This window comes from Lepidothrix coronata, unplaced genomic scaffold (genome assembly GCF_001604755.1).
Source record: "Lepidothrix coronata isolate B3197 unplaced genomic scaffold, Lepidothrix_coronata-1.0 Scaffold124, whole genome shotgun sequence".
NCBI lineage: Eukaryota > Metazoa > Chordata > Aves > Passeriformes > Pipridae > Lepidothrix > Lepidothrix coronata.
Genome location: NW_016690304.1, coordinates 3784483 through 3807537, shown reverse-complemented (window position 1 = coordinate 3807537; position 23055 = coordinate 3784483). Strand labels below are relative to the sequence as shown.

The window sequence follows — 23055 nt, the reverse complement described above, 5'->3', positions numbered from 1 at the left end:
TCCTGTCTTGTCAGGTTTTGATTTATACTGGTTCATATTTTCTGTCGTTTTAGGTAAATATATTTTCAGCTTTTTTGAAAATGGGAGGGCTGGTCTTTTGTTCCAGTTTGGGACTGGCCTGTAAAGAACCTCTACCCTGGATAGATGTTCTTTCTGCTACTTGTACTTTGCAATCTTTCATGCCTGAGGAGCTAATTTATAAGAAGTTTTGAAGCCAGAAACCAGGCCACAGGATGCCTTAAAGACAAAAATTGAGCCTGCTCTAAGGGTCTGTAGGAAACCAAAGTAGAGGGCAGAAATGTTGTTCCTTCTGAAGTTTTCAAAGGGCTGATGGATGCATGCCAGAAATGTTGGATTCCTAAATAAAAGAAACAAAAGGTCACAGCTGAGGGCAGATTGTTGGTCGCCGAGGGGGTGTTCCCAGTCAGTGCCAGCAACATGGTCAATATTGGGTTTAAGTGTTGCTGTTCTGAGAGTCTGATTTCAACAGTAAGTCCATGAGCTCCTTTTCTCAATGAATTTGTGTCATGGAAACAGAATGCATTGCTGAGGTGAATTCCATGTCCTGTTCTCCATTGCAACCTTCTTTTTTCACCTGACTTCAGCTCCTGTCAGGTAAACTTGCCCACAAGTGTTGTGTTAATGTGTGGTCCTGTAGGGCATGTTTACTGATGGACTTACACCTGCTCCTGGGAGCCTTTGAGAGCGGGCAGCTTGATTAACAGTGTCAAAAGGTTAAGAGAGGTCTGGAAGGGTGAGAGCGGTGTTTGCTTATCATCTGCTGCCATGAGGAGACTTCTGCTAATCCTGTGTGTGCCCAGAGCCACTCCTGGATCCAGACTATGGTGAGAACAGTACCTGGATTCAGCTGCCAGCCCTTCGTTAGCTTTTAGCTCGTTTTCCTATGACCTTTAATCAGAATGATACTAAGGGACTGTTTGGCTGTGATCCACATACTCTTGCTTTTTGTGAGGGAAAAACTCTCACTTTTTGGAAATGCGTTTTTGAAGGATGAAAGTTAAATTTCTTCTCCAAGTCAGACATTGGCAGTTGTGACCAGCTAGGAGTGGAAAGGCAGGTAGGATGTTCTTGGGTGCACTCTCTGAGCCCAGGGCCATGGGCTTAGGACCTTTCTGAGCATAAGATGCTGTCTTTGAGTTTTCCCAGTGGATTTTTCCAGTTCTTTTTGAATCACTGTACACCTACAAACAATTCCACAGTAGAACTATGTATTTGGGAAATAACTTTGTTCCTGCTAATTTTACAAGGCTCTTGGTTCTTGTTTTGGAACAGAGAGTGAATAATCATTCCCTCTCACATTCTGTACATTATTCAACACTTTAGTCTGTGAATTGAAGATTTTTTTACTTTTGTCTCTGAAGTTTTCTACTGATAGAGAAGAATTAACGTCTCACTTAAGGCACACCATTTACACTTCACATTCTAAGAGAAAGGCAGTATAACATCTTATTTTTAGTGTCTACTTGGGCTCATGGTGGTTGAGAAACTCCACTGGCAGAATAAAACAACTTATCAGAGGTTTTTGATGTCAGATCTTAAAAATGCTGGTTTTGGCTCTGCTATATTCCACACCTCTTCATAAATGTGGCTTGTTTTAGTCCTGAGAGTTGTTTATTCTGAGTTCCAAAAGTCTGTAATCCCACATAACTGGCTCACCTTTACCAGCTGTCCAGCAGTGGGACCGGCTCTAGCAAGGCTTTAATACAGAACTGGGAAGATATCTGAATTTCTGTGTGGAAAGGATGAATGTTCTCTTTCAGAAATGAGAGGGGAAACACTGTCATTTTCTAAAGAAAGAATATTTTAAAATATTTAAAAAATACTAGTATTTAAACTTTTCAGCCTTTCACCCAACTTCTTCATAATGTCCCAACTTAGTTTTTTTTTCAAGTATACAAATGCGTAAACAGTTAATTTTCCTGAAGACACACACACATACCCCAAAGCAAACCTTAAACCAAACCTTGTTTGTTTTTTATACAGGTTGGAGATTGCTACAGTTCTCCCAGTGAAAAAGGGATTAATTTACCTGCTTACCTACAGGACTTAAAAATGTTATATCCTGATCAGTGATCCCTTTCTCCATAGCTATCCTGTGAATTTAGATCCAGAGGTTGGTTTTTGCTTTTGGAGTTGGCCTTGAAAGGATGACTGGACGAGGAATGTCGAGCCTCAGAAACTTGCAGTGCCCTTGTTTTTCTTATACAAGGACGGGGGGGAGATGAGATTTACAGTGTGAAAGAAAATTATGGCTCAGGAGCTTTACCTCCACTTTGCTTAAGCAGTAAATGCCAGGGCCATGGTTGTGAGAGGGTGGCACTGAGGCAGCCGTGAGCAATAGTGGAGTGCTTAGTCTGCTTATTTTAACTTTTTAAAGTGACTGCTCTAATGCCTTTCAGATGCCTTTTCTCTTACTGCAGAAATGGCTTACTGTGCTCTTCTGATATGCTGCTTTTAGAGGGCCAGAGCCATCCCTCAGAAGCTGTTTTTGGAAGTGGTGCATGTGGCACCACTAAGGGCTTGGAGCAACCACTCTGGACCACAGCAAATGGGATACACAGCACCTGGCAGCAAAATCAGCCTGTACACGAATGCAAAGTGATGGCAGGGTAAAGCTTGGTAAGCAATGACACTTAAAGCACTACAAGTAATTTACAATTTATAGATATATGAAACTCCAGCACAGTTAAATTTCTTAATCTGAATTCAGGTAGGACAGATGTTCCTTTATGATATTCAGATCTATTCATAAAGACTGGGTGGGTGAAATTAGTGAGAGGGTGTAGAGCTTTATTTTGTTTTTATAATGATCAGTTTCCCTTTAACATCAGCTTTTCTTAAAATTCCTGCGTAAAAATTGAGTCAGAGCATTTACAACATAAAAAATTATTTATTCAAGAAACAAATGGAGGCAATATAGAGCACCTCTTTATGTTGCTGAAGACATTGAGAACTTCCTGTGTGACAGAACAGTTGTTGAACATGGTAAGCTCTCAGAGGGCTTTCCCTGTGTTATTTGATATCAAGGATCTTGTTGTACAAGATGATTTTCCAGAAATTTAAAAAGAAACAACGGAGTTTGTGCGTTCACTTCCGAACTGTTGTTACTGAACATGTTTGCAGTTCAAACAGCCATACTTGGCAAGTCCCTGTATTTTGGATTCTACTTCCTCTGCTCTTTTTTTCCCCTCAGTGAAAACACCAAGGGAAGAATTGATGTAAAGCAATTGAGGATGGCCAATATAAAGTACTTCTAGTGTGCCAGTTGTGAGAATGCTCTTTTGCTTGACATATCGTGATTTTTACTTTCCCTTCCCCCATACACTGTGTAAAAAAGTAAAGGAAAAAAAAGTGGGGAATATCAGGGAGGGAATATATTCTTTCTTTTCCTAAACTTCAGAAGGAGGAAGGAAGTTAATAAATAGAAAATATTTTACATGTTGTATTTTCATTTCAGACTCTCCAATGCAAATATAGTTGGCAATGGAAATTATTTTTTGTTTACCTGGCATTTGTGTTAGAGTTGCATTTATTACAATTTCTGAAAATCTGTGATGAAAACTTTTCAGAGAGTTTGAATTTGTCAAGCAAGTTTTTATTTAAAATTTAAAACTTAGTAGTGGTTCTCTCTAAAATTGATTTAGATGGAAGGAAAATTGGGTTTAACAAAAGCCTATCAGATTTGTAAAACCCATTGGAAATCTGAGGGCTCAAGAAATTAGGCTCTGGATTAACTAAATTACTCTATTAAAGATTTGAAATTTAAATTCACTTTCTATCTTCTGTTTTGTCTTATTAACTTAACAGTGTCTTTTGACAAATTTTTTTTTTACATAAATCCAACAAAAAGAATATAAAATGCAATATCAGATCCTCTATCTTGGAAAACCTGGTACAGATGGGGGGTGGCAGGTGAGAGTCTTTCCAAGGGCAGCTTCCCAGAGAGGGGAAAAGGAACTTTATTTCAGCAGGCAGAGGAGGCTGTGGTGGCTCCTGCATCCCTGGTGTCAGGAGGAGGGTTGGGAAGGTGCGAGTTTGGATTTTGTAGAGCTGACAATCTTTACTGTTAACAACATGGTTCTGTACAAAGGGGATGGACCAGGGAAGTAGATGGTGCTTTATGTCCTTTCTGTTTGTTGGTTTTTTTCTTACCTTTACTAGTTGAGAGGCCAGAAATGCGCAGAAATTATGGGTTAATGAGAACATCTGCTGGTTTTTTTCTAGAATTAAATTTCATCTGGAACCAAATTTGATGTGATAAGGACGGTTTGTTTTTGCAATATGAGGTCAAATTATTCCTGTGGTGTCTGGTGCTGTAACACTGCACAAAGTGTGGAATCCTTTCAGCCTGTGATTCAGATAGTCAAAGGCTTGCTTAGTTACTCACTCAAAGCTTGAGGAAAAAGAAAAGGCCAAATGTAGTTTGAAAAGCCAGTGAATTTTAGATCACATTTAATTATTTTTCAATAATAGACCAGAGGATCAAAAATCCCCCTTTTCTACATCGAAGTTGCTCTGTGCTCCTGCGGTTTTTACCTTGTTTCACCAGCTACAATAATTTTGTTGTGGGTTTTTTTTTAATGGCAACAAAAAATATTTTTTCTGTGTGACAGTGGTGTGCTAGATGTATCAAAAGGCAAGTGCAAAACTCTTTGTCAGGGAAAGCTGCTTTTAATACCAGCTGAAATTTTGTTTGTTGTATTCCAGAGAGATTTATAAATTACTACCTTATGATATGGACAAGTGTCCTTAGGAAGATCAGCATTACATTTCAGGCAAAGAAAAGGGGTATTTACGTGGTGTATGCAATGGTACCAGCAACCATGTTGTGTTTTGCCAGAGCTTCAGTGTGCCCAGTCTCACAGCTTTCCCTATTAATGTTTAATAGGAAAAGCAGCAGGACCCAGCACATTAGTGCTCCAGCACTGCAAAATGGGTTTGGAAACTGCACTGTGGTTGCTGGCAAATTTTTTTCAAATACCTGGATAATTACCGTTAATAAATCAGTACTGAGAAGGCTCCTGACAGCTGAATCAAAGAGTCACTTGGCAGTTGTAGGATAACAAAGTGTTATTTGACTGTAAATGTTCAGGTAGGGAGCAGTTGTGCAGTCCCAGTCAAACTCTTCTTCTGCAAAACGAGAGAGGACGGAATCCTGCTCCTGCAGAAATGGCTCCTTGGGATGCCCACACCTGTCTGTGTGTCTGTTAGAAGTTGTGTGCTGAGGTGCTGCTAATTTAGCTCAAGTTTTTGCACTCCTAGGGATGATGAGAAGTGATGTAATATGGGCTAAGGAAGTGGGGAGAGCTGCATTTCCAAGGTTTGTTTCTTGCCATTCCAGACTTTTCCTTGCCTAGAGCAGTCCATGAGCTGGTCCATCAGCTGCTCTTAGTCCAGAGCAGCAAAACTTGAGTCAGGCTATTTTATCACTATAGTGTAGTAGAGTCTTTTAATAGAACAGTCTTTCCACAGGGATGCATTTTTCCCAAAATGGCCACTGCAATGTACATTCAATGTCAGTCTGCTTGTTTTTCTGCTATCACTGGTTTTACTGCTGTGGGGAGGGGGATTCTTATGCCATTTACAGTACCTGATTTAATTTTTTTTGTAGGCTAGGACTGTTTCATTGGCTTGAATTCTCTCCCTTCTCAGTTACTCCTGCTTTGCCCTATTTAGTATAATACCTTCCAGTGTTTTGGTTGGGGTTTTGCTTGGTTGGCTTGGTTGTTTATTTTTGTGGTGGTGTGTTTGCTTTTTCCGGTGTGTTTGATGCATCCATTTCAATGAGATTGAATCAGTGGCACTGTATCCATGTTCAACTTTTTGACAGCATGTGAGACTACAATAAGAGTTAGATCTGGGCAACCCTTCATGTTGTAAACCATTGATTTTGTGTCCTGAAGTAAGACTAGATTTGTGCCTAAATCTTCTGAAGTTTGAATCATTCATGTTTCTGTGCTTCTGTACTTGGTAGTCCACTGGCTTTGTAGGTCACTGGCAATAATACCATGTAAATGAGATCTCTCTAGGTAGAGAGAGCATCCACACAGGCTTGGTACCACTGAAACCATCCCAGAAAATGCCTGTGCTGTAAATTTAATGACTCTTGTGAAGAAATTCATAATGTTGGCAAAATATTTGAAGAGTTCACGGAATGAATGTGACCTGCAGTTCTACATGAAGATTCAGAAAACTAGAGAGTAGATGGTGTAACTGAATTTCCTGGATTTCAGTAAACACACCGGGATGCAGTGGATATATTCAACAGAAGCATTAGTTTTAAAAATACAGCTGGGCACTGCAAGTGGTCAATAAAACTACGTGATCCCAATCCAGAGGTAGAAACTGGAATATTTATTGAACACGGAAAACACAATTTAAGGGTTTTGGGGGCAGGACATGTTAATGAGGAGGATGGGTTATGCTAACTAGGGGATGGATTATGTTAACTAGGGGATTACACAAGTTTCTGCTACAGTTCCACAATTGGTTAATATTTCCCGTAACAAGGATTACATGGAGGGAAGAGAACAAAGGGGTTTCTACATGGTCTGATAACATCATCACAAAGTCTTTCCATGATCTCGGAGGTCCCTTCCAACCCAGCTGATTCTATGATTCTGTCTTGCTGGAGGAGACAGGACAATTAACAAAGCTAAATATTAACAGGTCTTGTGTTGAAGGTCCTTAGAGTAAGGAGTTTCTCCCAGCTCCTGCTGTCCATGGCCTGCTACATAATCTCATCAGCTCCTTCTCTGCTGATAGCTGAGCCTGGAACCCAACAGTGCATCACAAGTTCCAACAGAGATAAAGGATAGCATCTGGCAACAAATCAGGCCTCATCAATTCTTAGCCTAAGAAGGAAGAGAAATATGTAAAGCAAACAAATAAGCTGTGTGATTAAATATCTATACAATTTGTGATGCATTCCCCTTTGGGACCACTATGGGGAAGTACAATATTTCAAATTACCTTGCAAAGAAGCAGATGTGTTTTTTGGAATCTACTGCATGCATCAAACAGCAGTGTGAACTGCTGGCAGTTGGTGCTAACATATGAATATTCCTGTTCTTTGTCCTGAGCTTAATAATTCTGGGGGTTTTCCAGTCTGTCCAATGGGAGCTGACGCCTATACAAAGGGTGTTATCAACAAGTTAGAAATCTCTATAAGCCTAGGAACTCTATGCAGATTATAGAATTTAGTGACACTTCAGGCTGTAAGAAAACAAGGCCATCTTTATGCCCCTTAACTGTATCATTGCTGAAGGTCACAAATATCAGCTCCTCTACTGAAACTGGTGGCACCAACTCGGCTTCCATCACCCAGAGTGTGTTCAGCACATGTCATGTGCCAGTAATCAAACGTGAGCTGGGAAGATGTCCCCACAAAATATACCTTGGAGCTTAGGAAATACAACTGCTAAATCAGAGACTCTCTTTGCTGTAATAGTGGCTGCAAGTGCACACACAGGTTATCTGTAAACTCCCATCTTGTACTGACCAAAAGTTTCCCCATAAAAAATAGGCTGGCATGAAGGGCCATTTCCAGGGAATCCTGAGGGAGAGGAACATTTTAAATGTCATTACTTTCTACTGCTTTGCCATTATCTGATGACACAACTAATTATTCTCGGAAAATGTTGTTTATTTAAACAGTAATTCTTTAGTACCCTATGTTCAGAATATTCTCAATGGGATCAAATAATTCCTTATAATATTAATCATCATAGCATGGAATCATCCTCAAGAGCGTAATTATTGGCAGTGCAACTAGCAACTAGAAGTTCTTGTCAAGTCTACAGGTAAGGCAGATATGGATGTCTTCAAAAGGCATCATTAAAAGCAGCCATTTCAGCAGAAGAAGCTGAAATTTATGATCTTGATATAGTGACTTTGAACTGAAAGCAGTGAAGTCACTGAGCAAGTGGCAAATCATCCATGAACTTATGACTTGCAGCTCCCTTGCTCACCAAAGTCTAATTGTGTGGAAGAGCCCCAAATGTTGGCTTGTTTTGATGTTCAGCTGAAAAAGCAACTTGCTGATCAGGAGTTGCAGTGCTGTTCACCATCCAGAGGTCTTGACATGCTCAGTGAAAGGGAAGGGAGAAGGTACAGAGAGAAGTTATTTTGGACTCAGTCAGTTCTGCCCTGTACAAGAGAGATGTTGGATTGGGAGGGAGGCCTCTGAGAGGGAAAATCCAGCTCAGTCCCCCAGCATGAGCATGAAATGCAGGCGTTCCTGCTTCCTCACTCCAGTCATCACCTTAAGTGCTGATGATTCTGCTTTTCAGAGCAATAACTAAAACAGTTTCTTCCATCCTTGTATTAACAAACTTAGTAAATCATATCCAGCATGATCTTTAGTGGGAAGTTTCACAGTTTATACTGGTACTTACAAGCCCAGTGAGCTCTGGGATATGTGCTCTCTACTTATAGTACAGTGGAGATTTCCTTGGCAGTATAAAAAGCGTTCCAGACAAATAACAGCTATGTTTTGGTTTTGTTACACCTCAGCATGTATCACTTCACAGTGACAAATCTAAATCCCAGTTCTGATTTTGGATTCCTGGCCAAAAGCACTAGTAAGTTTTGTTCTCTCATACAATTTGGTATGTCTCTTTTGAGATACATTTCCCCATAAGGTGCCAGGTGCCTTGTGAGTGAGACAAGTTCTAGAGGCACTTGAGCTCTATGGGCACTTCAGCACAGCACTAAAAGCTGTAACAGCTGACAGGTCCTTATTTTCAGCTCATCTTCCTTTCTCGCTGGTGCACTGTGCTCTCCAGTGCTTTTCTGTAGCTGCTGCTTTATCCTTCTCAGCTGCCACGGGAAGGGCAACTTTTCATTGATCACCTTTGGTGCTAAAACTTGGGAAGGGATCTTGTTTCTTCTGAAGAAATGTGTGTTGAGCTTCCCAGTTGTTCACTCTGCAGTACAGTTATTTTGTTCACTTTGCTTGTGAACACATTTGCTCAACCTTAGCTTTCAAGTGCATATATAAATAGAGAACTTACTGGAGTGTTTGAAATGTGTTGGTAGTAATCTGTCAGCTGGATGCTGAAGCTGCTGAAATCTGCACATAATAGGGTCAGCGTTTTCACCGTTAAGGCAAAAAGCAGTTTTTAGGGATGTGTTGAGTAGTTCTTTGCTCATTATTAAACTGTTAGTTTTTCAATAGGGAGACAAGACTCTAGCTGCATCAAGCTTAATGTAGAAATAACTGTATAGTTTTATGACCTGTATTTTTCAGAAAGCCTGACAAGATGATACTAATGCTCTCCTGGTTGTAAATTCTGTAAGATGCTTAGATACCACATGGTTACAGCATTGGCATAAATATGCTGATTGATTCAGATGTAATTAATTTTTAGATCTTTCTTGCAATTATTCTGGTGATAGATGTCTAAATTTGTCCATAACCTATTAGATAAAATGTCCCACTCTATTACTGCTACTTGTAAAATTTAATGTTTGCAGGGCTTGAGGTTATGGTTCTGCTGTTGCTTTTTTGTTCTACAGGTGTACTTGTGGATCCAGTAAAATTATGAGCTGACCTGCACACTGAAGTGTGGAGTTAGCTCCCAGGAACTGCAGCCCATGAGTACTTGAGAAGGGCTCTCTGGCCAAGGGGAAGGGATGACCAGTGGGGCTGATCCTGGGTCTGCAGTGGAAGAGTGAGGAAGTAGAAATTCAATTTTGAGGCTGAGCATTGTTTCCTGAAGGTCTGCTTCTGAATTTTGGGAGGATACACAACTTCTGCTGTCCTCACCGAGAAGTTGCTTGTGCTGCTGTTCTACAGTAGGTTTTAACTTCCAGTGCATCACGATGGTTTTCAAAGGAAGGAATGGATACCTCATGACAAGTAAGTGTTGGCCTAGTTTTCTTTTTTAGTTGAAAAAAGCTATGTTTATCCTTTATTAAATTTGTTGTGGTGTCAAAAATATCTTTGGAGATGCAAGGAATAAAACAATATACGGTCAACTTAGTTATACATTTTTATTTTGCTGCAGCTCTTGATGAAACCAGAGATATCGTCAGGGCAATACTACTTCAGTTGCTTTTCATTTACTTTGATATACTCTGTAAGTGCTAAGAGCTCTTAAAAGTAGTACTGTTCCAGCAAGGGGGTTTGGCAGGAACAGGCTTGTATGTGTAGCCTGTGGATTCCTGCCGGGTGCTGCTGTTGTACCTGAGAAAGGAAGTAAAGAAATAAGATGATGGTGGTGAACTTTGTCCATGTGGGGATACAATTGAACCTTGTATAATTTAAACTCCTGCTGGACTGAATGGATGAAGTTCAGAGGATGAATACAGACCATGCCCTTTAATGTATTTTCCCAGCTGAGAGAATAACGGGGAATACACTTTGAAAAAGGATCAGCTGTCTGAGAGCCTTTGACTCATGGTGGGATTTTTATCATGTGTCTTGGCACTCTGATACTCATTTAGTCTATCTGATTGCTGCATGGTAAAGATGAATTAAATATTTCCAATTTTTAAAGCATGGAAAAGACCTGAATGTTCTATGAAGGAGCTTTGTGTAAGTATTACTGTTTCTTTAGCAGGTGATGCATCAGTCACCATTATGGTGGCCATAAATGAGTAACTATTTAAAGCCAAGAATTTATCATTGTTTCAAACAATGTTTTAATAGTCTGATATTTCAAATTCTCACTTTAGTTAAAATATACACTCATAGTTCATGTTAACATAGAAAGCTTCAATAGTCAGATGTAGTTTCCTACAGGTGTTAGGGATGTCTAAGCTGAGAGGGTGATTGGAGTTTGGAGGCTGAGTGCCAGGACATGTTAAATTGTTTTACCTGGGTGCGTGCAGGTGCTCAAACTGCTGTTTGTTGGCAGCACCCTCAGAAAGGGGGAGGCCTCTCAACAGGCTTAAAGGCTTCTGGGCTTCAAAAGGTTTTTACGCTGGGCACAAAAGAGAAAGGAAAAGGCCCCAGTTCCAAATGTTTCCTTCTTCTTGAGAAGAGACAGGAAAACTTCAGTCTCTAAAGCTTCCCCTTTATTTTTAATGTGCTAACCTGGTTTCGTGTCAATAGGAACCTCCAACTATGTACTCTTGTACATGTTGTTTAAATACATTGATTTGAGTCACTTAAATATTCTTGTTGTTGAACAGCTTCTTGTGTAAAAACCATGTAAATTTGCAAGGAGTTTTTTTCTAGGGTGATGATAACACCTGAGAAAGCCTCCACTTAGTAGGTGAAGCAAAAAATCTGTGTAAATTCAAATCTTAATCAGGAGGCAGGAGTCTTTAATTAGGGTGTCTGTGGGAGGATGCAGGTGGGGAGTAGCTGTTTGCAGGGTTGGTTCCTTGCTCTGTGGTGGCTTCCTCTGTGTTACTGGTCTTTCATGGCAATCACCTTTGGGACTTCGGATCTGCTCTCTTTCTCTTCTTCCCTTCAACCAAATGGACTTGAAATCTGCTACTTGCAATGAAAACTTGAATACAGAAGCAGTAAGTAGCTCGAGATTAGCAAAACAGTAAATGTTAGACAGTTATGTACTCTTCAGTGTGCAGTGTTTGCCAAAGCTTTCTCTTTGAAAATACAATGCTATGTCTGAAGATGCACTTGCCTTGGAATTTGGAAAACAAATACTGATTTGTGCTTTTGAGCAAGTGGTAAGCCCTGGAGAAAAGCACTTGCCCATCTTTCTTGCTGATGCTCACCTTCATAGGATGTATATTTATAACCTTACTGTTCTAATAATCTTAAACAACTAGCCCTGAAGATAACTGAAGCATGACTTTGTTGCAATTTATCCTTCTTGCTGAAAGGGATTAAATAATATAAATCAAAGGTTAGTGAAAGCATTGCCTTGAATTTTAGATGCTTTTCAGTGCATCTTTTAGAAGGCTCTCTTTGAATTTCTTTGTTAAAAATACTCTGTAGGAGGAAAAATATCACTTGGGATCCATATATTATTCTGTGAATGTTGTGCTGGTAGCAACAGGAGACAATGGATGTCAAAAGAACCAGGTGCAAGAATTGCTTTCTAGATGCATAGGACAATCTGTGCACAAGCTCATATAATACTATATAATATATATAGTATAATATACATACTATATATATATAATATATATTTAATATATTATACTTGGTGAGACTGGTGCCAGTCAGAGTTTTATATGACTTGAGGACTGGAGAGAAAGCCTAAACTCACCTGCAATCAAAAACTATGTCTGTTGGACAAGAGAATGTTCAACAAATTGTAGCATTGTCTTGGAAAGCACCATAATTTACACCTTGCTCTGTTTGGTTACCTCAACTCTCCTGAGGTGAGCAGCTGTGCTGCAGGTGACCCAGAGAGTTGACTGAGAAAGGCTACTCCATAGGTTCTCAAAAGTTTTGATGGGCAGCAAACTTTGGTGTGTCTGGGTTGCCCATGCAACTGGCTCCTGGGACTGCAGCTGGTACTCTTCTCTCTTAGACCATTCCTCTGCTGCTGTTCAGGTCAGGAATCTGATCACTCTGTCTCCAAAGCCAGGCTTTACTCATGGGTGGAAGGCCTAACCAACTTAGGAGGGCTGTCATTTGTAACAAACAAAGGTTTATTTTCTTCTTTTTTGTTGTTGTTGTTTTGCTTAGCTGCTGACCTTAAAATAGGCATCTGAGTGATAATGGAGATGAGATTGAATGTAAACCATCTTAAAAAGACAAATGCCACCAGAACCTTAAAAAACTGTCTTAATCTTGATCAAACTCTGTTTTCATTATCTGTTTGAAGGATTTTCTATTACTGCAAAATAACCTGCAAAGAGTGTTCATGGATCTCCTGGTATAGCCAAATGCATTAGTCCTATTGGAGAGCCTAATCTGCACCATGGGTTGGTGGTGCCTGATCTTTCTGGCTGGGATGGACACTTAATTTAATCTTGAACCAGGGGAGCACCCTTCATACCTCCCTGCTAGGTGGAGTGGCAGTGGGATGGGAGAGTTCTCGCTGTCCATGTGAAAACTCGGAGAGTACTACTGCCATTTGTTTGGCTGCTGTCTGCTCCCTCCGTGGTGAATGGAAAGAGAGACTGTGGGGTGGATGGCTCTTATAGGAGCTCAGGGTCTGTGCCTTTGGCTTTTTAGGCTCACCCTGCACCTCTCAATCCCCAGAGGAGAAGCATTTACTTATTGGATTTTATCTGCACAGTCAGGGGCTCAAATCAGGATCTCCAGGATACAGCTGTCTTGTCACTTGCTATAATTTGACTTCAGGCCAGAATCTGGAGTTCTTTTTAAGCGTCATGGCAGACCTACACTGCAACAGGGTTTTTAATCACAGTCCTTGTTTTAAACCAGAAGCATGTTATGAAGCAGTAATTCTCTACAGGTTTCAAAGCTTAGGGTGTATTGTTAGTTACCTGCTGGAGTGCTGTGCTCTTTCAGTTCTCAGGTTTATCAGGGTTTTGTTTTAAGATGAGTCTCCTTGTGACCTCATACCAATTCAGCTAAGAACAGTCCTGCTTGTGCAGTGTATTGCTTCCTTTATTTCATGGCTTCACATTAGGATACAGAATTACTCAGAAAGCCAGAGGCTTTCTCAAGGCCTGCTTGTTAGTTATTCCTCCTCTATACGCTGCCAGCCTGGATCTTTCTGTAGTTGTGTGATACAGGTTCCATGTGAAGAGGCTGAACAGCTCAAGTACCTGCTGCATTTGGCACACCTCTGGGGTTTGAGGCTTCCGTGGTTTGCATCTGTCGTGCTTTCTTTCATTCCCTCTGGAAGTGAGAGAAGGAGCTCACAATGTGAAGGCAGTCTGAGTTCCAGATGAGTCTCATGTGATGCCCTTTTTGGGGTAGACAGTCTAGTAACTGGGGAACAATGATACAATTCTAATTACTCTTGATAAAATGTAAAATAAAGGTTTTCTGAAGTTTGACGGCATTGAGCTGATTCGTGCACTTCTGCCAGTCATTCCATATTTCAGTCACTAAAGAATGTACTTTATTTAAAATAAAGGTTGTGTGCATTTTTCATTTGTCACACCTTGGAACTTGATTTTGAGCTGGTGGCACAGAAAATGTTCTTTTGATGCATTTCAGGGGACAAAATAGTTGTCTTTTTCAAATACTTTTTTCTCAGTAAAGGAAGGTGTTTTTGTTGTTAAAAATACATTGTGTTAATTATACACATATGTAGGAATCCATCTTCCTCCTAGAGGAATGGTGAAGAGGCTCCAGAACTCATGGATGAAGTGTTAGGAAGCTGTAGGTGTGGGTGAAAGTATGAACCAGATTTCTTGTGCCAGACCCACCTGCTTACAAAGGCCTCCTGCTGTGCAGGCAGGGTTGTTTAGGATAGGAATTGCCTTGCTCCAGATCATCCATCTGTCCCTAAAAATGGCCCTTCTGTATGTGCAGAGAGTGAAGTGCATCCACATGATGGTTTGGACATGTTGGATGTCCCGTGCCCTGCTGCCTTCAGGCTGGCCAGACTTGGGAGGTTTGCTCCAAACCAAGACCACTGTTGATCTCTGTGGAGGCTTACAGGATATAACCCTCCCTGGTCCTGACTTACAAATATGCCTGAAATAATTTCTGGTTTCCAAACTGCCCTGGAGGGCCACGAGCAACTGCAGTTCAAAGGAGTGAGGTGATGGCTGTTGAAAATGGTTCTGATTCTGAGGTTCTGCACTGCAGGACTGGCTTGCAGAAAGGTCTTTAATACTGAAGCACTTATGCTCTCCTGCAAGGAGTTTTATTTTTTCTTGATGCCAGCAGGATTATCTGGTTGCTGGTGCTATAAATGTTGCCCATGTGAATGTCCTGAGGAATCCTGCCAGACACCTTCCCTACTTAGTAATTTTGCATGGGATGGAGCTGGAACTGAAGCCTGGGATAACTTTCTTATGCCAGTGAACTGCTTAAAGAAGTGGTGCAAGAGGTGTCAATAACTGTGCAGGCCAGGACTAAAAAAGAAGCTTTTTGGTGTTTGGTATATTGTGTTGGGGTCGAGAGACTTCCTATGTGTATTCACTCCCTGTATATTATCTAGTTCTCTAGATTTACTGGGGATCCTGGCTGAGGGCTGCCAAGGAATAAAATGGACCCCATGAAATGCTGGTCAGCGCAAACAGCAGAGCTGTAAGCAATTTATATTCTCTAATTATTAAAGATTCAGACATGCAAGATGAGCTTACATCTTTGCAATTATCTAGTAAGGTAGAAGAAAATAAATTTAATTAAGCAAGTATATCTTGGAAACACAGAGTAGTGATTCCAGCTTGTTACTAATTTCAGAGTGTGCTTGAAATACTTTGTTAGTAGAAAGACAATTTCCTGTTCTGCAGTAACCCTCAGCTGATGTGAAACGAACCCCAGACCATTTCTTGCCTGCTGCTCTCATCACCAAGCTCAGCTGCTTTTCCCAAGCTGAAGATGCCTCTAACATATGTCCAAGAAGAGAAGCGTGTTCCAAAGTGGAGTGTGCACTGGAAGTGCCACATTGCAGTGGCAGTGGTAGGAGAGTGCCTTGGTTATAACAGTGGGAATTGGAGCAGCTGGCTTGTTTTGGCTCACTGAGAGCTGCCCAGGGAAGGCCAGGCAGTGCCCTCACCATGTGCTCCACTGGCCCTTGGAGCTCTAGGCTGGGCCTGGATATCCTCCAGAGAGGCAGAAGGAAAGAGGCTCCAGCTGCTCCCTGCTGAGCTGGGCTCTCCTATTTCACAGTGGTGAAAGGAAGGGGGATTGCCTGGCAAAGGAACAGTCAGCTGCTGTGCACAGGAGAGTGGGGATTTCTGTGGGGTGATTTGACCCGAGTAAAGACAGAAAAGCTTGTTTTGCACACTCTTTGCTGGAGTTGCAAGGTTTGAAGTTGTGGCTCTCAACTTGGGAAGGAGGGAAAAGGGATGTTTAAGTAGTCAGGTCACCAATTCTGGATATATAAGCCTAAAAAATTACAGGAGTTGTAAAAACCCAACCAAATCAAGCTTTGTAGTGCCATACAGCAAATTCTTATGTGCACGGTTGTGGATAGGTATTCCTGCTCTAACAAAAAAGTTTACAAATCAAGATTTTATGGAAATTGAGTAAAAAATACTGATGTGACTGTTTATACATCGTGCAACTTCTTTCACCAGGAGCAATTTTCCATGCTTAGTCAGAAAGCATGTGATGGCTGAGAGGTGACACTGGTGGGGCTGGTCCCTGGCTGGGTCAGACCAGTGTGTGCAGGAGATATTCAAGCCAATCCATAAAATAAACAGCATTTCCCCTGCCTTGAATGGCAAAAAGTTGGCACGTTTGTAAACTTTAATAAGTTTTAAGAAAACAAACATTTGACTGTAAAAAAAAAAAAGGCTTTTAATAACTTTTTTAGCAGAGAATTTGTTCTAAGTATAAGACACTGTCTCTCTGCTTCCAAGTCAGGATATCTGTGCAGTGGAATGGCATGTAATAGATGAGATTAACTCCATGTGACCTCAATGTCACCTTTTCAAAATTTGCAATAATTCTATACAGCAGAAACCAAGCAGGGATGTCTGCAACTGGTGCTGTAGAAAATAATTAGTGGTCATTTATCATCTTGGTCCCTAAACAAGAAGCAGAAAAATGCTCAAGAATCTTTAAAAAAATATTCTCAAACAAAATTTAGTTTCATATGATCTCAGAATGGTTTTTCTTTTTTCTCAACAATAGTAGTCAACATAAGAAAAATAAAGTTGTATGAAAATAGCAGCTGAGAAGATTGATAGTTTCTTAGGCAACTTAAGTGCTTTTAAGACTATTTCTTTGGCATATTTGTCTGTGGTAAAGATTAACCATAGGCCAAATGGATGTACAGTGCCTTTTCAGTTGTAACAGAAGAGAATTTTTCTCCCACCGTTTGGCTTACTTTAGCTATGGGCATTGTTATGTTAGTTTGCAAATACACAATATTTTCAATCTCTTGTCAGTAAAGACACAGTTCTGTTGGCCTGAAAGCAAAACTGTGTGGTGTGGTTTTTTTCTTTATGGAGCATAAAGTTGAAGTACTATGTTTTTAATTTTTGCAAAGAGAAAGTTCTGTAAGAGTATTTGTTAATGTCATGTAATTAGGAACTTGCTCAGCACATATTTTTGGGAAATACACTTGGTATGCACATGCACAGCTGTTCTTAAATATGGAACAAGTGGGAGCTTAAGAGCCCTGGGCTTACATGGTTGATCCACTATTGGTTTGGGATTTATTCTCTGTTATTTAGAGGGTGTGACTTGGGAAGCAATTACACGATTCTTTCCTTTCCTTTCATGCCCGCTCTGCATTGGCCAAGGAATAATTTCCTATATTTTAAAATTGGAGAGGCAGTTTTTCCTGTCTCTGAACTTAAAGACCTCATTTGCATATGTAAATGATGTTTGGAAAAGGTAAGGTGCATAATGCTAGATTAAAGAGCAAAATAGCTAATAGGTTGTCAAGTGGTAATTTTTCAGTTAATGTCCTAAAACCAGCAATTTTGTTTACCTTAGATATGAGTGCCATGGGCTCCTAAACTGTTTCAACTAAAAAAACCAGTATTTAGTTACTGTTCATATTTGCTTATTTTCTTCAATTGCTCTCTGTCATTTTATTTGCTTTTTGAAGAGGCAGAAAACAAATCTGTCAACTATATCCATATTAATTATCTGTTACTTAAAATGTAGACTCAGTAATCTAGTTTTAGGAAATGTCTTTTTTAACCCTTTAACACTTTTCTATGGCTTTAAACCATATTTCAATTATGAAATAAATTTGTTATTTTTCAGCAAAAAATAAACTGAATACACATCTTGCCTTGTAAGTAAGGAGATAGGGAAGGGAAGGAAATGTCCAAAGCAATCAAATCTGTTCCACATTAAGACCATTATCTGCCTTAATGTAATCATGTTCAAGTCCAGACATCCCTTAATCAATGCAGTCTGGACAGATATCACTACAGCTCTTCAGAAAGCACAGATAACACCAGTGTCAGTTGTCTGACTTGGGGAGAGGCTTAAATGTGCATCCAGAAAGCAATGAAACCAGGAGATAAGAGAGAGCTCTGAACTGTGTCTCTGGTGACACAAGTAATATAGTTCCAGTGGTAATTTTTTGATAGCTGACTGTACATTTTTCATCAATAAAGGCAGAATGACCAGAATGAAAAGTACCTGCTGCAAAGGCAAAGCTGAAATCTGTTCTGGGAGACTTAACAGTTAGTGGAGAGACCTTTAGGTGTTTCTGAGTAGCTTTGTTTGGGGGCCAACACTTTTAACATTCTAGCAAAAGAAGACTTAATTTTTTCCCCCCTCCTTAACTTTTAGTATTTATTTTAACATGAGTTTCTCAGAGACCCAGGATTCTGGACAACTAGGCTGTTGTGTTCTCTGAAGGAGTTCTGTTGACAACACTGAGGGGTCAGGAGGCTGGAATTTAAGTGCCTGTGTATTTTAGAGTGTAGAAGTGAAAGATCTTACAACAGTCCAAGGAATGTTCTGAGTGGTGGTGTGACCAACATATGGTACCTGGCTTGGGGTTGCCCCTGTGCCTTACACCTGCTGATGATGTGAGCCACGAGGAGAGTGAAGGAGCTTGCCCAGTGTAGGAGTGTGTGAGTGCCTCCCAGGAGACACTGCAGTGTTTGGCCTTAGGTGTTCATTGGTTTGGTTTTGGTTTTTGGGTTTTTTTTTAAGTCAGAAATTGAACCAGTTGCACTGAAGGGAACAAGAAGGCTTCTGCAAGTGCAGGAAATCTCATTCATGTGCAGCTCTGAGGGTAATGACCTGCAAGGAGAATCCTTAAATGATAGGACGAGCCCCTGAGAGAACTGCGGGTGTTCAGGAAAGGGTCTTGTCAACACCACCCCAAAATGAGATACTTTAATTGGAAGAAGTACAACTAAAATGATGCAGAAGAGGAGTCAAAATGGGAGAGTCTCTTCTAGTTGGCAGAACAGCAAGCCAGCTGTTGGCTTGGGACTCCTTCCTGCCAGATCCCGAAGGGAGCGTGGGCCTCCCATCTTTGCACTGCTCCTGTCAGACATGCTCTAAAAAGCCAGAGGAAGCCTTTATTCCCAGGTCTTGTGCTGAATGTCAGGAGTTTTTAAAATAATGCATATGAAATGGATGTTGTTAATACAGGTGCTGCTTTGTGTGTCCAGCTGTCTTAACACTAATCCTGCAAATTTCTATCCTATGAATTAGGACTAGTGCCTAGATCTGCATTTCTAATCACAGTAATGAGAGTAGTCACATGCAAAATCCTGCAGGGTTACAAGCAAAGCCCTGAATATTTTGCATCTGAAATGCTGGTGAGACTGCCTTCTGCAGTTATTTATGCTTGGTTTCCCAGGGCTCACCAAGGCAGAAAGTGGCTATAGAGCAGCTATTATTTCTTCTTTTCCCTTTCTTCTTACTACTCCTTAAGTTAGACCTCTTCCTAGACCAGCAAGATTGATCAAGAGCCTGTTGTTGTGTATACGATATTCCCAGAATGCTCTCTGTGATCCCCATTACAGTTTGTGCTCCTAGAACCTCCCAGAGGAGTAAATTTTTGAAGCAGAATTCTTAGTTAGAATAAAAGAAGATTTTGGGTTTCTTAAAAAGAATGAATAATTTCCTCTGTGACTTAATAGACCCAAGGCAATGAATGAATGTTTTCCCCCTTTACAGATGAAAAATATGAAAACTCCTGTGTGATGTTAGAGTGAGAGTCTTGGACAGTAGATACATTTACTATTTGTGCAAGACTTTCCTCTTGTCCTAACACCAATGATGGAAAGAGAAAGAACTTTTTGACCTGACTCTTATTTTATTTTGTACCTTGATAATAATTCTACTGGAACAAAGATCCTGTATGAGGGTGTCCAAGACAGAACATCTGTCATTTCTCTCTACTGAGTTTTTCTGCCTTCCTCTCTGAATCAGGTTTTTTTCTCTGATGAGAAATTACGAGTGTAATTCCTGACAGCCCTGTTTGTTTCTCTCCTGTGGTCTGGAGGAAGCACAGAGCAGGACCATGGCAATAGCTATGGAAGAAAACTTAAACTACATCCCTTGTACCCTGGTTTTTGAATGATCCCTCAGTGCTGTTGCTGCTGTGCAGGTTTAATGCCCTCCTTGTGAGAAATCATTCTATCTGGTTCTTCTCTGAGCTCTTACTCAAGTAAGATTTCCACCACAGGGCTTGGTCCTTTGGATCCATTTGCTTTTCTGTGACTGACATGATTTGTTCATGGTCGGAAAGGAACCAGCTTCATGAAGTAGGAGCTGCACTGTGAATTTCAATAACTTATCTTCTGGCACTTTCTGGTTGCAGAAGGATAATAAAAACATTGCCTCAAGAAGTCTTCACTACTGGCTCCCGGTTTCTGAAAGAAGTTCAGACTTTTCACCTCTTTTTCTTTTTCCTGGGGAAGGAGGGTTGGCTTGGCTAAGTTTAAAGGAACAGCGCTGCTGGATCAGCAAGGGTAAGGAGGTTGATGCAGGGTTCTTGTTATTACTGTTTCCAACCACTGCTTTACCAGAGGAGTGTAGGTACTACACTGTATTTTATGAATTTGCTGAAGTGCACAGGGGTGATGCTTAATTAAACCTTGGTGATTATAGACACTGGCCTCAAGCACAAACAAAGCTGCAGCTGTTTGGGGTGATGTGGCTTGTGAGATCTCTACTGCAAAGACCACACTCACTGCCAGAGGGGAGTGAAGGGGAGAAATAAATCCCTGCCAGAGCATGATGCACCTTGCATGGGCCTGGAGAGGAGAGCAGTTCATTCCACAGCTCTCACTGGAGTGCTTTGTAACAGCCAGCTTTGGAAGGGTGCACGGAGGAAATTGAGATGTAGCCAGCAAACCAAGATATTTTTGCTTTTTACTACTTGGATGTTGGTTGTTTATGTTCTTCTTTTGTAATTGCTTTTTTGTCTTGTACGCTAAGTTATTTAGGAAGCAGCCTACTTATTAGATGCATCTCAGAAAAGGATTAAATTGTGGTTTAGCCCTCTCTTTAGAGAGTGATCAGCGTGAGCACATGACTGGATAGCCTAAAATATTAATGGATTTAAAGAGTTTAGGATGAGAGGAAATAAGTCAGGACAGATCAAGGACATGTTGTGACAGAGAGGAAACAGAATGGATAAAAGAATTTAAAATACCAACCCAGTGCAAATATTAAAAAAAACATAATAGCAAATGGAATTTGATAAGGAGTTGATAGGGAAAGTAGGATTAATGGGGAAGCTGAAATAGCTGTCATAATGATACCAGTATGAAGGCACAGATGTATTTCCATGTAACAATCTCTTTGTAACCAGCAATTTTTGTCTTTACTTAAAATAAATATTGTCTATTACTACATAAATATAGGACGTACGTGAACAAGCTGGAAAATGAAATTATCCTGATGAACTTCTGAATTTATCTGCAAAATTGAAAAAGCATTAGTATCACTAGTATACACCAGTAAAGCTAAATCTGGCAGGTAAGCTGGAGCAAAGGCTAGGGTTGGATTCTTAGTGTGTATGGCTAAGAACTGGGACTTCGGTGCTTCTTCTGTTGTTTTATTTACTTTGCTATAAGATTTGTAAACTTGCTTAGTTTTCCTGTGCCTTTGTTTACTCATCTTTACTTAATGAAAGGAAGATTCATGCTGAAAAAAACAAACAAAAAACAAAACAAAAAAGATTGTGAAATTCACGGGTGTGTTTTAACTTCTAATGTTTTCTTATCACTAAAACTTGTTTTAACTGCAGGTATGCCTTCAAAATATTTTTTATTATGAGAATTGCTTTATCACCTTTAAAAATTCTTAAAATCATAACATTTGAAACTCAAGGATTTACATCTCATGATCTTTCAGGGTTGCCTACTTTCCTCTTAAGTCTCCAGGTAAGCAGTTTTAGATTTCTGTGCATTAGTTAGAAATCAGTGCACCAGAGATCAGTATTCTCTTGCTGCTTTATCACAGAGGTAGTGTTTACTTCGTGCAAGTTACTTCTGCCTCTCTTTTCCCTCTGTTATATGGGATGTTTGATTCCCATCTCCTGTAAAAACCCAACCAGTTGAGACAGTAATTTAACATTGGAGACTTCTGCAGAGACTTGTTCAGATGTGCTTTGCTTAAATTTCATTCAGGCTTGTGTGGTTTGAAATAACAGCAGCTGAACATGGATTGACTGAGGACTCAGGAATGCAAAAGCCTCTGGAAAGGGCAAGGCACAGGCCATAGGTTCAGAGCTACTTGAGAGAAGAGCAATAACTATTCAGAGCAGAACCTGAACTAAAAAAAAATACCCTTTTCCTTCCTCTTGTCTCTTCCCTCTCGCCCAGAATTTTGGTTAAAGGGGTGGGAAGGGGGTCATCAAAACCAATGGCAATATTTCTTTGAAAGTGTTCATTGGCTTTGGATGCTCTTTGAAAAATATTTTTTTCTTTTAAAGCAATGAACTTTTCCCCCATGTATGTGCAAAGAAGATTGTCTTCCTGTCTCCTTTGCTTGTTTGGCAAGACGCTGAGGAAGTGTGAAGATGGCATCTCCTGAGGACAGTGTAACAATAGAAATGAAAAGTGTTTTCCCAAAAATCTGATCTTTTCCTAGCCAGCAATAGGAAATGAAATTCTGAGAGATAAGTTAAGAAAAACATAAAGAGGAAAGTCTTTATTTCCTTGCTGATTCCAGACTTTTATAGTCAGAAAGCGAGGGAAAAGAAACATAGTGGGTTAGGGATGACCTAGGAAAATGGATGCAAGGAATATATTATTTGTGTGTGTTTTTCCCAGGTTTTCAGACAAATGTGTGTTTGAAATGTTCTGTGAAGGATCACCTGGCAAATGCTTTTAAATGAACAAAACAATACTATTTCCACATACTCCTACAGCTTAGAAAGCAACTGAGAATATGCTGTCTGTGTTTGTGTTTGAAAGGGAAAGCCTCTGTTATTTTAGTAGTGCTTCTTTTAGTTTTTACATATATTACAGCACTCAGATCATGTCTTTTATTATAGTAAAACATTAAAACATGACTGGTAACTATGCTTTAGCAGTAAACCTTCATATAACCCGAAAAGCAAGACATTTTTA

At 40.2% G+C, this 23055-nt stretch overlaps 1 long non-coding RNA gene across 1 annotated transcript in view; it reads left to right on the top strand.

Annotated features, from left to right (window-relative positions):
• LOC108502792 overlaps positions 1-23055 on the top strand; it is a 101334-nt gene that overhangs the window by 5410 nt on the left and 72869 nt on the right. The window contains exon 4 of the long non-coding RNA XR_001876626.1: positions 9541-9883. This is a non-coding gene — a long non-coding RNA (uncharacterized LOC108502792). The remainder of the gene's footprint in view (positions 1-9540; positions 9884-23055) is intronic.